Source organism: Molossus molossus, unplaced genomic scaffold, assembly GCF_014108415.1.
Source record: "Molossus molossus isolate mMolMol1 unplaced genomic scaffold, mMolMol1.p scaffold_m16_p_11, whole genome shotgun sequence".
Lineage (NCBI taxonomy): Eukaryota > Metazoa > Chordata > Mammalia > Chiroptera > Molossidae > Molossus > Molossus molossus.
In genome coordinates, this window is record NW_023425346.1 from 32,609,252 (window position 1) to 32,622,750 (window position 13,499).

The 13,499-nt window shown below is 44.0% G+C and overlaps 1 protein-coding gene across 1 annotated transcript in view; it reads left to right on the plus strand.

The window, feature by feature from the left end:
* Window positions 1–12,739: 12,739 nt before the first annotated feature.
* LYPD6 (LY6/PLAUR domain containing 6) overlaps window positions 12,740–13,499 on the plus strand; it is a 134,471-nt gene continuing 133,711 nt past the window's right edge. The window contains exon 1 of the mRNA XM_036254354.1: window positions 12,740–12,785. The gene's annotated coding sequence lies outside the window, so the exon portion shown is untranslated. The remainder of the gene's footprint in view (window positions 12,786–13,499) is intronic.

Below are 13,499 nucleotides of genomic sequence, written 5' to 3' on the forward strand. Positions count from 1 at the left end.
ATTGATTTCTTTCTTTCTTTAAGTACCTTCATTTTAAGGTCAATAGGGTTTTCAGTGGGTTTGTACAGATAACCTGTTTCATCTTTTGGGTACTTAGGCAAATTGATGAAGTAAGCACAGTTTCAGTTTGTTTTTCTCTATATTCCTTCAAAATTACAATTTTTAAAACATGTTCAACCACAAGTTTCTTGGCTTCTACCTTCCCCTACCCCTCGGATTGAGGCAAAACTTGGTCTTATTCTGATTCTATGAATGTGCCATGTCGAAGAAAAGGTAACCACACCTTGGTGAGTTGTACTGGCTTGGGTGCAGCCCCCCACTACTCTCTCTGGTAGGAAGGCTGGATGCATCAGTCACCTTTTCCTCATTACCCACAGGACAGCTGCACACGTGCCACCAAGAAATGTCACAAACAAGATCTGAAACTGGGAATAGGTGGGACGGTTGGCAGCACACCCTTTCAGGGCCACACAGGGGTAGAGCCACCCAAAGATGATCTGGAGATGTACTTAGTTGCACTTAGTGCTTATTATTAATTAAAGGTCTTATGTTAACTTATGGATTTTTGTCTGGTAGAAATATGAATAATTTCTGTCCAGTGAAAAAGATAAACCTTAATTTATAGTTTATGGTTTATGAACCAGTTTTGTATCCAGCTATTTTATCATAATATTTCTTTATTGAATTGTGCACATAAACAGACACACACACACACTTCTCAAATGCTCTTGGGGTTGCGTTTACTACCTTATTTCTTCTTTATTAACTAATAAGTTGAAGAAGTTATTTGACATACTCATTTTATGTTTGTATCAGAGTCATTTTTTAAAAAAATCCTCACCCGAGGATATTTTTCTGTTTATCTTCTGATAGGGTGGAAGAGAGAGAGAGACAGAGAGAAACATCGACATGAGAGAGACACATCGACTGGTTGCCTCCTGCAGGACCCTGACCAGGGCTGGGGACCGAACTGTAACCGAGGTACATGCCCTTAACTGGAATCAAACCCGAGACTCTTTGGTCCATGGGCCGAGGCTCTAACTGCAGAGCCAAACCGGCCAGGGCTCAGAGTAATTTTTTAACCCTTTGAGAATTATACTTTAGCAGGACCTGCAATGCCTGAACCATCGAGAGCCTCTGTGAGCTACCTGCAGAAGACCAAGCCTCCAGGTACACTGGGTACAACAAGGATTTTACGAACTGAATTTCTTCCTCCTGAAGGGCCTTAGGGAAAGAGTGGTATAACGAGAGCGAGAAAGAAGGCATCCAGAGGGCCGCAGTCATTTAAAAGTGCAAGTCGCCAAGTACTTACACATGTGAACCGGGGACTAATTAAGTGAAATTTCCAACTTCCCATATGAATTCACTTGTTAGTTACCCAATTCTTTAGTAGGGGATTTTATACACAACTATCAAAGCCCTATGATTTTTTTCTGGGGGTTCCTGGTTATATGTACAGTGGCCCTATCTATACCCTCTACCCCACACATTATGGAGGTGCTAGAGGAGGCAAGGCTAGAGGGACAGCGCCACGCCACACCATATTGACAGCTAGAGATAGGTCTGGCTGTCAGTAAGCAGCGTAGAAACCCATGAACCAAGACCTCTGAAGTAAGTTCCCTGTCATCAAAGTTAGCAAGGATGAGATGGCCTGCCACACCTGGGATCCTTAGAGATTGGGAAGTGGCGCAAGGAGAACTGGCACTGCAGAGAGGCCAGTCTTTCATCACATCAGACACCCTGCTCTTCACCCTCTGCCACGTGCAAAAGCCGCACACTTCCCGGTGCCTACTTCCTGGAAACAGGGTCTCGCCCCTGCTGCTACGACTCTTCCACAGACTAGCAGTAGCTCCTGGCATGTCCCTGTGAAAATCTGGCAAACCACATTTTCTTCATTCCATCAAACCTTATCAAGCTCCATGGAGTTGATGTAGGTTTATTGCAAAGACCCCAAAATGCATTTGAATAGAAGGGCAAGAAGCAAGATAGGGAAGGAGTGAGCTCAGCCCTTGAAACTGGAAGAGGCTGCTGGGACATAAGAATTGGAGGACATGGGAGGGAGAAGGCACCCTGACTGCCAGTTAGAAGCACTGGGCGTTTGAGGAGCATTTCCCATCCCTGGGGCCACCTGGACCTTTGAAGGCACACAAGCTCCGAGGCCTGCAGTGTGGCCCAGTCCTCCCTACATAAAGTCTGGGGAGCTCTTGTTATTCCTCCAGGGAACGGAAGCATCTACCGTATTTTTCCATTGGGGAATCTTTATGTAAAGGCTCTATGTACTTTTCCCTCCTCTACCTCCTTCTTTTTAAATTTTAAAAAGTATAGAGGTTGTAAGTAAAAGGCTCTTGCTTGTACATTTTCTTCATGTTTCTTACTATCAAAAGAAAATGATGTTACCTGCAGGACAGAGGTCGTCCCTTTAAACTGACTGGGAGGACAGAAAGGTGGCAAAAGTTGTTACTTAGAAGATGACACATTTCACATCTAGTGACCTTGTTTGGCTTCTGCAGGGAAAGGATCCATCGCTGCTATCTCTTTAGAATGATTTAGTTCACTCACCTAAAGTACCTTAGGTAGGTTGCAAATGTGGTTTATAGGTGGAAAATGTGGTTTACGAAATTAGCCACAGCTAACAACTCTTGCATGTTAATGACCTGAATGAGCATGTTCATGTTTGCTTTAACCGTTAGCTTTCAGATCCACCTCTTCACCTCTCCATTATGATTGTTGATTCTGGAGCATGGCATTCCCAGTCCTACCACATGCACACACGCACACACACACGCACGCACACGCACATCCCAGAGCTATGGTGACGTACTCTAGTAGCAGCTCTCGGCTCAGTGTTCACAGCACACTGCTATAAACCGTTCCTGCGTACACATCCCGGGAATAACATATAAATGTCTATTTAGTTGATTTGGTTCCAAAGCACTCCTCACACATCTGCTATCTCATTTAGTCCTTACCACCACCCTACCGCGTAGGCACTTTTTTAAAGCAATATTTTATAGGGGAAGAAATTAAAGTTCAGAGAAGTTCAATTACTTCCACAAATTTAAGGTGGGAGAGTCAGAGGCTGGAACTAAGACTTCCTTACTTATTTTTATTTATGATTCATGTATATATACACTACATATTATTTATTATTTATTCTATTTTTATACAACCGGTTATCATCTTTTGCTGTTGTAATTTATTTTAATGTTCAAATTTGGCCAGTGGCACCCCCTTAAAGCTGGCTCCTGTGTCCTTTTGATATGTTCCTTTTATTCTTTCTTTTTTTTTTTTTTGTCCCTTTTATTCCTTCAGCCTTTCTGTACTTTCTAGCACAACACGATGTTCTAGGCTCATCTTGTCCTTTTCATGCTCAGTCCAGGAATCAGCCATTTGTCGAAGGGGTCATGGGCACTTAGAACTGAAGGGAAAAGTCTATACTATTGGTATGCATATCTGTATCGATATATAAAAACAAACATACAACCATATACATATATATACTTTTCCTATATCTAAATTAAAAAATGAGTTCAGATCAATACCACATATGCTAATCAATTACTTCAGAGTTCATTCTACTCTTCCTTCTTTCCATATTTTTAACTCCCATCCCCAACAGTGGGGAACCAGGCAAATAGCCAATATGTTGTGTTTCATATTTCCTGCCCCTCAAGGATCACGGTCCTTTGTTGTGTGATGTTCGGTATCTTGAAAATCATTGTTTCATAAAGTTGGTATATATTTTTGGTTGTTTCCAGCGGGAGGGTAAATTCAGTCCCTTTTGTTCCATCTGAGCTGGAAGCAGAGACCTACTAGTGCTTTGTGACGACTTTTCTAATGTTATGAACACCTTCTGCATGGGCACATTATATCATAAGGAGAGTTTGTGTTTAATCCCTCAAGCATACCTTCTGAGACCTCTCAGACTCCCCTGCTAGCACTCTCATATTTCATGTTTACATGTTAGATTATTTGATCAATGACTTTGTCCCGCACCAGACTGAAAGCTCAATGAGACATGGCATCAGCTACTTTTTTGTTTTCCACATCATTGTCTTTCAAGCTTCTAGCATGTACCTTTTGTTCAACAGGTATTTAGGAAATGAATGCATTTACTCTGTCAGCAAAACTCATTGCTATTCTTTTGACACCGAATTTCAGGGAACTTTCACTGTTCCATACTTGATTATCCTACGTACCTTTACAGGGTCAGTCCTAGAACATCTCTACATTTGCCCAATCTCTCAGACATGGAGAATGTTGGCAAAGGGGCACTTTTTTTGCAAGACTGTGACTTATACCTTCCACCGAAGAGGAAGGACTGGCTGCTGGGATCCTGGCAGCGAGGCTCCAGGACCCTGTGATAGTCAAGGACCTCCCAAGGTGAGATAGCCAGACCCTGCACAGAGGACACTGAGAGAGATGTGCTGAAGAATTGTACAATCTTACTAGACAATCCTGTTTTCTTGTTGAAAGTGACTGCTCATTGGGAAAAAGGGGAAGATAGGTCGTTATGACAACATCCAACAGGTACTACTAGGTATGGACAATTTACAGTTGACTCTTCAAAAGACCACCAGAAAAACCTGTAGATTAAACACAGCTAAATGTATTAGCTCTACAGCAATACAGATGACACCTCCTGGACAAAATCTTAGTAGAAACTCAAAACTGGAAAATTAGGAAAGGGTATGAGATACTAAACATAAAAAAGGACAATGGCCAGACCATGTATAACAAAAGAACTGCAATCTACAATCTCTGCAGCAACCAACCCAGACAGCCAAACCACAACCTCTGCAGCAATTAGCTCAAAATGGTCAGAACTGGTCAACTGAGAGCTCCTCTAGTTTTACCCCATATCCCACAATTCGACCAGATAAAGCCAAAGGTGCTCCTCAAACCAATCGCCTAGGATGCCATGCTTCTAGTTAGCCCATCTTCAGCTTCTCCATGACAACGTCCAATCAGAGCATACCCAAAGTCTTTTTCATTTTTATTTTTTTAACTATCAAGGTTTATCATTCCTCTGCCTATGCTTAATCTCTGCCACATGCAACTGACGGTGGCTGACTCTCTTGCTAAGTAGTGAACTTTGAATAAATAGCCTCTGTTATCATCTGGGTTCTCTTCGTTTATTTCCATGGGTATTTCTGAGGTTTCCAGAGCGTGGGCTAGGATTTCAAGGCTAGTTTTGAAAAGCAGGGACTGGTTGGAATGGGCAGAGTTTATGACATAATTCTCTTGGAAGACACAGCAAAGTGAGATCTTGAAGTACTCTCTTGATGAGATGTTAGCCTGAAATGCAAGCAGTTCAATAGGCTCACAGTGTTATTTTCCAGGAGTAGCTATTCCTTGGAGCAAAGAGCTAGGTTAGTTGTGTTTGTTCCCAGTGATATTTAACATAGGGAGAGAAAAGTATGCCTGGTACCGGAATTGGTAAACATAAGGACAGGGAATTTTGTTGTTTTGAGGTCTTGGGATTGATGAGGGAAAATGTTCATTTTGAACTCTATCCTTGCTTAGTTTATTCTTTACCCAACCTACACAACATGGTGAGTCACTTGTATGACATCTTTGCCAGAATAAAACCTTCCTTAGCTACTTTCCTGTTGCACCTGGATTAATCCTACAGCTTGAGATAAAATTGTTTTTCATCTTGTCTTTCAACAACTCTCTGTTGGTTGGTGGTTATGAGGAGGAGTGAATTCAGAAGGGTGCTGAGGCCAAGTGAGGGCTCAGAAGGAACAAGCACAGGACAGTTCACGATGTCTGCTATGGGCACAAGTGGAGATGGTGCAAGTTTAACCTTTATGCGTAAGTCTTAAAAATGTAAATCTCTATTGAGCTTTGGCTCTGCATATCCAACTGCCCACTGGGTAAACTCATCAGGATGTTCTACAACCGTCTCAATCTGCACATGTCTATACCTGATATTATAATGGCCCTCCTTCACTGAAGTTTGCTAATCGATCCATCAGATTGGCCCTATGATTCTTGTCAGCAGTGTTCGAGCTGCATTACTGTGGTTCAGATTAGCATTCAACTCAAGAAAAATCCTCTTGGCAACCTTGTTAAGGGAATGTGCTCTGACTGTGGAATTATAGGTATTGGCAATGGGGGTGAGGGAAGATGTGGATGAGATGATGGAAATCTGACCTCCTAAAATCTTACCTATTTCACCTCTCTTGGCTGAGTGCAGAAATGAGGTCAGAGACAAAAATTCAACTGGTACTGGTTTATCTCAGGCATGGTAATAGAAGGTAATAAAACTTTGAACACTTTTGCATTCAATCTTTAGACTATCTTATATAGGTTACATGTATTTTCCCAGCTCCCTCTACTTCTTCTCTTTAACTTCTAATATTTTCATTGTCAGATGGTAATTAAGAGACTTATGTGAAGAATTAGTGTCAATTCCAAGAAGATGGTATCTGAGTTTATGCAAAAAATGGTCCCTGATATAAAGCTGATTGATGTCTCAACAGAACTGAGGTGGTCTCTGTTGGCAGCCAGCATTACTGTTTCCTAGTAGAAAAACTGGTAGAGAAAATTGAGTTCTTATAATAAATTTCATAACAGCAGCTTAGCTATAAATGATTTTTTAAAAGTCACTTGACTGTGCAAACTGGTTAAAGCAGAAATATTTTAATGGTATTTCAAGAGCTTAATGTCAATCATCAGTGTCCAATAAATGAAAATTACTTTTAGTGATACATCTGGAAATATGATGGTTTTTTGAGTCAAAATCTTTTAAGATTTGCATGAAATCAGAATTTTTATTTTTACCATGTGCCTGTTATATAAACTTCTGATATTTGTGATAGAGGAAAGAAGATGAATTAGGTACTACTTGAGATGTTGAAAAATGAGTAAAATGTTGAGACATTAAATTTATTTATTGTTTGTTCATTGAGAGAAAGAAAGTGAATAATTTATTTAAGGGAAACAATTTTACTTAAGGAAAGGGCAATATTTTAATAAGCAAAAAAGGGGAAGAGGATATTTTTTGAAATAGGAGCGGCATCATTGGAATGAAAAATGTAATGTGCCAAAGTAGCTACTTTGAAAGGGAAAACACATCCACTCATCTGAATGAAAAATTTCATTACATTTCTGTAAAATCCGAACTTTATCTACATTCTTCCTGTTTATTCATTTAACTAACATTTATTGAGTGCCCACTCTGTGTACCACATTGTATGAGGCATTGGCGATATGTCGGTGAATAAGAAAGTCACAGTTTCTTCTTTCACGAAGACTACATTTAGTCAAATTGCCATAAATTGATAAATCCATGCATTTATTATATCAGGTAAAATGAGTTTAGCTCTATGTGACAGGAAACTTGAAATAACAAGGGTTTAACCAGTTGCCTCATGTAAATACAGATCATCCAGACCTCCAATTGTGACTCCATCCTCAGAAACCTTAAGTTCTTTTTTTTTTTAATCCTCACCGAGGATATTTTTGCATTTATCTTCAGATAGAGCAGGAGGAAGAGAGAGAGGAAGAGAGAAAGAGAGAGACAGCGATGTGAGAGTTGGGTACAAACTGCATCCAAGGTACTTGCCCTTCGTGGGAACTGAACCCGGGACTCTCTGGTCCGAGGGCTGATGCTCTAACCACTGAGCAAAACTGACCAGGGTATAAAAACCTTAAGTTCTTGTATCTCAATGCTCTGCTGTTCTTAACTGACATATGCATTTAGCTTTTTGAGCTTGTTTCCTTTCACTTAGCATAATGCATGGTGTTACATAATGTTTGTATCAACAGTTCATTCCTTGTATCTTTGCATATCATTCCATTCTGTAGATGTACTCAGTTTATTTATTCCCCAGTGGAGAGATTTTTGGGTTGTTTTAAGATTTTATCTCTGAAGTTGCTATAAATATTTGTTAACAGTTCTTTGAGTGAATAGAGGCCATTGATTTCACTTGGGTAGATATCTAGGAGTGGGAATATTGGGTCATATGGTTAAGTGTATATTGAACTTTATAGAAGCTGTGAAATTATTTTTAGAGTGGTTGTGCCACTTTGCATTCCCACCAGCAATGTCTGAGAGTTCCAGTTGCTCTTCGCCTTCACCAGCATTTGGTATTATATATTTTTTCTTTAGCCATTCTATTAAGTGTATAGTAGTATCTCATTGTGGTTTAATTAGCATTTCATTACTTACTAATGATAATGAGCATTTTTTTTTTCATGGACTATCTGTCATCTGTATATCCTTTTTGGTAACATGTTCAAATCTTTTGCTCATTGAAAAATTTTGGTTATTTGTTCTCTTACTGTTAAGTTTGGAGAGTTCTTTATATATATTGACTACAAGTCTTGTGTCAGATATATGATCTGCAAATATTTTCTTCCAGTCTGTTTTTCTTTTCATTCGCTCAACAGTGTTGTTTGCAGAGCAAACATGTTTAGTTTTGATCAAGTCCATTTTATATATATTCTTTATGGATTGTGCTTTGTGTCTTAGAATTTTACATGTTAAAAATCAGATTGTTTAAAAAAGAATAAATTTCTCCTAGCAACAATAGATTATCTACAAACAGTACATTAGCTATATATTTGTAAATGTGACATCAAACAAGAAATTAGATAATTTATGCTAGAAAAACCAAATTAGTGTTATGATAAGGATCTAATGATATTAATTTTTAAAACATAGGACTAGACCAGCTGGTGTGGCTCAGTGGGTTGAACGTCCTCGCATGGACTGAGAGGTCCAGATTCAGTCCCAGGTCAGGGCACATGCCAGGGTTGGGGGCTTTATCTCCAATAGGGGGCGAGCAGGAAGAAGCTGATTGATGTTTCTCTCTTACTTCGATGTTTCTGTCTAAAAAATCAATAGAAACATATAAAAAAATAAAACATAGAACCAAAGTGTTTTAGATTTTGTACAACAGTAGCATGTCAATACATGAATTAAAATGCTTCATGAGCATTTCAAGTGCCCATTCAGTTACTCACATAAGTATTTATTTTAAAAATTTGATTGAGCACCTACCATGAGCCAGGCACTGTGTTCTAGATGGGGGTACACAGATAAATATAATGGAATACAGAACTTTGGACAAGTAAATCAACAGATTATAACATAATATGGGTAAGAACTGTGGTTGGCATATGTTCAAAGTAAACCATGCTTTTCGCATATGTAGTGGTTTCATCACACTTATCTCAGTTTACAATTATTTCTTTGTGTGAGTTGATTTAATATTTGTCTCTCCCATGGTGTGCTCTAGGAGTATAAATATGATATATGTTTTCTTCATTGGGGTTGGCACATAATAGGAGTTAGGTTAATAGTCGTTAAATAAATAAAGTGCTTGCAATTGGAGTACAGAGAGGAGGCGTTGCTAATTCTGGCCCTTCAGTTTTGAAGACTTCATAAAAAAAGAAATTAGATAATTTAAGGTGATATATATATATTATTTTTATCCTCACCTGAGGACATTTTTCCATTTTTTGTTCAGATAGAGTGGGAGGGAGAGACAGGAAGAAACATCGACGTGAAAGGGACACATCGAGTGGCTGCCACCCACACAACCCAACCAGGGCCGGGGACTAACTGCAACCGAGGTACGTGCCCTTAGCGGGAACCAAACGGGGGTGTCTCTGGACTTCAGGCTGACGCTCTAATCGCTGAGCCAAACCAGCCAGGGCTTAAGGTGTTATTTTAAGTGAGTCTTAGGCAGAGGTAGGAATTGCCGGTGGGGGTGGGGCTGGTGAGGAGGAGAAGGGTGGCATCTCAGTACCCCACAGTCTTAGCCTTGGACATGTGAAGTCACATGATACACATGCAAAGGATGAAAAGCTGCAGCGGGGCTGGATCATCCCGCATAGGGGAGTGTGAGGCAGGAGATGAGGCCAACACGGAAGGCTGAGGTCAGGCTGGCAAGAAAGGCCTTGCCAACCAGGTACCAGGTTTAAACTTCATAGCAATGGAGTTGGGGGGACAGCAAGCTTTTAAGCTTTTAAGTAACATAATCACCTTTGTCATTCCTAAGGAGATATGACCGCATTGTGGCTGACTAGACAAGTAGAACAGTCAAGGCTGTTGCTGAGACCTGGGTAAGAAATGGTGACATTGAGGCAGTGACAGCGCAGGTGTTGAGAAGGGAGGAATCTGAAAGCTATGCTAGGAGACAGAATTCAAGGGACATGGTGATAAATAAGATGCAAGGGTAAATTAGAAGGGGGCTTTCATATTTTAGCTCTTCTGATGGATGCCTGAAGGGCACTGTATGTTTAGAGTGAACATATTTTTTAAAATTTTCCTGAATAATAAGTGTTACATGTTCTTTAGAAAATATCATAAAGGATAATGAAGAAAACACAACAAATCTTCTATTATCTTGCCACACAGAGATAACCCCTGTTGACATTTTGAGTGCATATCTTTCTATAATTAAAAAAAATATACATTTTTTTCTGCCCTGGCTGGTTTGGCTTAGCGGTTAGAGCGTTAGCCAGCGGACCAGAGTCCGGGGTTCGGTTCCCGCTAAGGTCATGTATCTAGGTTGCACTTTGTTCCTGGCCCCAGTTGGGGTTGTGTGGGTGGCAACCAGTCGATGTTTCTCTCTCTGCCCCCCTCTCTCCTTCCCACTCTATCTGAAGGTAAATGCAAAAATGTCCTCAGGTGAGGATTAACAACAAAAAATTTTTTTCAATGAGTTCCTAGCCCTGGCCAGTTTAGCTCAGCGGTCAGAGTGTCCACCTTTGGTCCAGAGAGACCCGGGTTCAGTTCCTGCAAAGGGCATGTACCTTGGTTGCAGTTTGTCCCCGGCCCTGGCTGGGTCGTGTGGGTGGCAGCCACTCGATGTGTCCCTTTCACGTTGATGTTTCTCTCTCTCTCTCTCTCTCTCTCTCTGTCTCTCCCTCCCACTCTATCTGAACCAAAAAATGAAAAAATGTCCTCGAGTGAGGATGAAAAAATACAAAAAATAAAAATGAGATCCTAATATTCTATGTCCATTAGGAACTGAGTTTCATAAACCATAGTGATATATTGAACTTCATTTTGAACCCAAATATTAAGTTTTTACTAAACTATGAGCAGAACCAATTAAAAAAAAAAAAAGAAGTCAAGTTAACCAGGTACACGGACAGGAATTCAGAAAGAATTTCTTCCCTGGAAGCTAAATAAGTGCTAGTGATGATCCCGGGACATGCCCTCTTCAGCACCAGTCTGGCTCGCAGCGCCACAGAGCGAGTTCCAGGTTGAGTTTGATTAATTCATGCTCAACTCATTTAGCCCCGCTGTGATCACCTCGCGTGTCCAAAGGTCTACTGATTATTTTTCCCACTTGAACCCTGAGCTTGTGTAAACCTGTGCACATAAACTAAGTAAGAGAAAAGCTTTCTGAGATCCAGAGCTCTTGACCAAAATTATGTTATATGAGGCTCTTCCAAACAGAAGCAATGGAAAGGGAGATTAAAATTTTTTTTTTTTTTTTTTTTTTTTTTTTTTTTTTTATGTTGAGGGGGTGGATTGTGGGGAAAAGCGGAGACAGGAACTTTCAGAGGAGGCCTGCCCAGAGGGAAGCTCGAACAATAAAAAGTCCGAGGAGGAGAGTAAGGGGCCTCCAAGGTGGATAAACGTAACCCCTGCGGCGGGCTGTCCTCGCGGGGATGGGCGGTCCCCAACTCCTGGCTCCCAGGTGGACCCACGGATTCCTTCCTCCAGACCTTCCCGGGAACCTTCCCTAGTCACCCCTCCCCAGCCAGCCCTCTGCGGTGCACAGAGTGGAGGGGTTAGGGCCGTGCTCTCTTCCGCTCCAGGCTCTGGGTTGAAAAGTCCAGGAGAGTCGAACATGATTTACAACATGAGAAAAATCAATACCTCGTGAGAGGCTGGGAGGAGGAGAAGACCTTTACTGGGGGAGAGGGTATGACAGAGGGTGGAAGAATTATGCCCACCAAAACCGACAACGGGATTCCCACGCCCTCACGAAGACCTGCCTCGCAGATGTTTCCCCTTCATTGTTCGCGGGGCAGCCTAAGTCCTCTACTGCGGACGTCCAGTGGTCTAGGTCTGATCTGGGTGCGGAGCTCGACTCGCGTTTCAGCCCCGTTTCTTAAGTGCAACGGGCCGCGGGTGGCGGGGAGTCAGGTCTGGCTGGGGCCGATTCCCACCGCCAGGCTTCCCATCACGCAGCTGCCAGCCTGAGCGAGGCCAGCGGCGCAGGGGTCGCTCTCAGGAAGGAGTCGCAGCAACCTGAGCAAACACTGTTCGTTCTGAATGCTCGCTGGGAACGGGATTCGCCGGCAGGTCTCAAGTCCTCTCGGTGGCCTCCGGATTCCGCCCGCCGGACTTGGCTCACTCACGCTGCCAGCCCGAGCGCGGAGCCGGCCGCTCCACGGGTGCCCGGCCCGCACTCCTGCGGGCGGGAGTTTGCAGACTTGGCGCTCGGGCGGACACTCCCGGAGTTGGGTCGTGCGCGCAGGGCCAATGAGCGTGCCCCGCGGAGGGCTCGGCTCCCCCCGCACGCGCTGATTGGCCCCGCGGCCTGTGAGACCGGGCTGGCCGGCAGCGGCCGCAGGCGGCGAGTGCCCGGCGCGAGTGGGAGTGGCGCGCGCGCCCCTCCCCGCCCCCCGCCCCTCCCCGCTGTGTTCTCTCTCCCTCCTTCCTCCTCCCTCCCCGGCTCCCTCCCCGCACTCCCCGGCTCCGGCCGCGCGCTGGCGGGGCTCCGCATTGCACACTCTGGGGGCGCCGCAGTGATCGTGGGATGGGGCAGCGGGCTGCCGCTGGCGGCCGGAATCCACACGCAGCCCGGGTGAGTAGAGGCGGGCTTCCCGGGAGAGCACAAAAGGACACGGGGTTGGTGCCAGCGGCCAGAACTAATGCGGAGCCGGGGCCAAGCGCGGAGTGGGCTTCGTCCCTGGAGCTACCCAGTGCCGAGACAGTCCCCCACGCGGGGCCAGCGGAGCTGGGGTCCTCGCCTCTGCATCCCGCTCCGGTGTTTGCCCCGCGCGTAGCCTGGGCAGGTCCAGGGGGGCGTGTGTGTCCCCGTGTGCAGTGCTGGCACGCAGGGGGTGGGATGGTAATGCCAGGAGCTGCCAAGTTAAACGCCGCAGAAATCTTTCCCAAGAGTAATTCAGCACATTTTCCAGGGCTCAGCGCTTGTCCACCAGGAACTCCAGCCGGAGGGAGTTCCCGGGCGGCGGAGTGGCAGCGCCCCACATGTTGCTGCCCAGCGGGCGGTGTATGTTTGGGGGGGGGGGGCGGCGGCCGAGGCCAGGCTGCGCCCAACCCGAGCCTCTGTTCAAGGTGCTGTGAGCTGGGGCGCCTCCAGCCATTGCGGGGACTCGCCAGGCTCTCCGACCACCCACCCGGGCGACTCTACGAAGGGCGGTCCACCCACAGAGGCAGGGCTTCGCCTGGGCTTGACTTGGCGACTTGCTTTCTCTTCGATAAAAGCAGTTCGGTTGATTTACATTTGGCTAAATAGTCAATTGTAGCCTAAGCTCTCTGTCGGTGTTTCTGACGC